The sequence below is a fragment of the Lolium rigidum genome, chromosome 3 (assembly GCF_022539505.1).
Source record: "Lolium rigidum isolate FL_2022 chromosome 3, APGP_CSIRO_Lrig_0.1, whole genome shotgun sequence".
Classification (NCBI taxonomy): Eukaryota; Viridiplantae; Streptophyta; class Magnoliopsida; order Poales; family Poaceae; genus Lolium; species Lolium rigidum.
In genome coordinates, this window is record NC_061510.1 from 81005584 (window position 1) to 81007061 (window position 1478).

Sequence of the window (1478 nt, forward strand, 5' to 3'; positions counted from 1 at the left end):
CGTCCGGGAGTCCGGAAAGAGGCCTGTGCAAAGAGAGAAAAAGGCTAAGGAAAAGAATCCGGGAGAAAGAGACCGGAATGAAAAGAATCCGAGAGAAATAGAAACCAAAACAAAATATAGCGAAAAGAAAATGGGAACGGAGGAAAAAAGGCTCGTCAAGGTGAATCAAAGAAAGGGACTCACGGTAGGCAAGCGCGTCAGTCTGCAGGATCAACTGGTTGCATTCTTTATGCTCCTCCTCCAGCCGCGCAGCTTTCTCCTCAGCACCCTTCCGCGCCTTGGCCAGCTCCTCCAGCTCCGCCCGCAGCACCACGGTGGCGTTGCCGGCGTCCTCCAGAGCCTCCTCCATCTTGGCCGCTGCGTTAGCTTCAGCGGCCTTGAGGGCATTGGCATGGTCAAGCCCCAGTTGGATGAGCTGGGCCTTAAGCTCCCGGTGGCTGGCCTTGAGGGCGTCCAGCTCCTCCTTATGCTGCCGGATGAGCTGGTCCTTCTCCACTGCAATCCGGAACAGAAGATGTTAACAAGATCATGCTAATAAACATGAGAAGAAAATCAAGTTAACAGGAGAAAGGAAAAAAGCTATACGTTGGGCGGTGGCGAGCTGCTCCTTGAGAGCATCAATGGAAGCTTCCGGATCACCGTTAAGCGAAATTGCGAATGTTAGGAGGGAAAGGTTTCCGGTAAGGAAGATGCCGGCAAAACAAAAATTTACCTTGGCACTTGTCGTGTGCCTCAGCGAGCTCCCGATGCTCCCATAAGAGCTCCTCGAAGAGGGCCTTCCGAGCGTCAGCCGTGAGTTGTTCAAGAAAAACAAATTAGTTAAGTTTTGCGCTAGAACAAGGTTCTTAACCCGAAACTCGGGGACTGGCAGTGCCGGTTTTGCGCTAAGTTTTTAAGCAAAGTTTTGCGATAAGAACAAGGTTCTTAACCCGAAACTCGGGGACTAGCAGTGCCGGTTTTGCGCTAAGTTTTTAAGCAAAGTTTTGTGCTAAGAACAAGGTTCTTAACCCGAAACTCGGGGACTGGCAGTGCCGGTTTTGCGCTAAGTTTTTAAGCAAAGTTTTGCGCTAAGAACAAGGTTCTTAACCCGAAACTCGGGGACTGGCAGTGCCGGTTTTGCGCTAAGTTTTTAAGCAAAGTTTTGCGCTAAGAACAAGGTTCTTAACCCGAAACTCGGGACTGGCGCAGTGCCGGTTTTGTGCTAAGTTTTTAAGCTAAGTTTTGCGCTAAGAACAAGGTTCTTAACCCGAAACTCGGGGACTGGCAGTGCCGGTTTTGCGCTAAGTTTTTAAGCTAAGTTTTGCGCTAAGAGCTGCGTTCTCACCACAAAACTCGGGGACTAGGAAGATAGACAAGATAGAAACCGGCATGAAACTAAAGAAAAGATAAAACAAATCCGGAAGGAGGAAACCGGTAGCGATTGAGAAAAATTAGAAAAACGTACCATCAAGTTGGCCGTGGCATCATACCACGCGCTG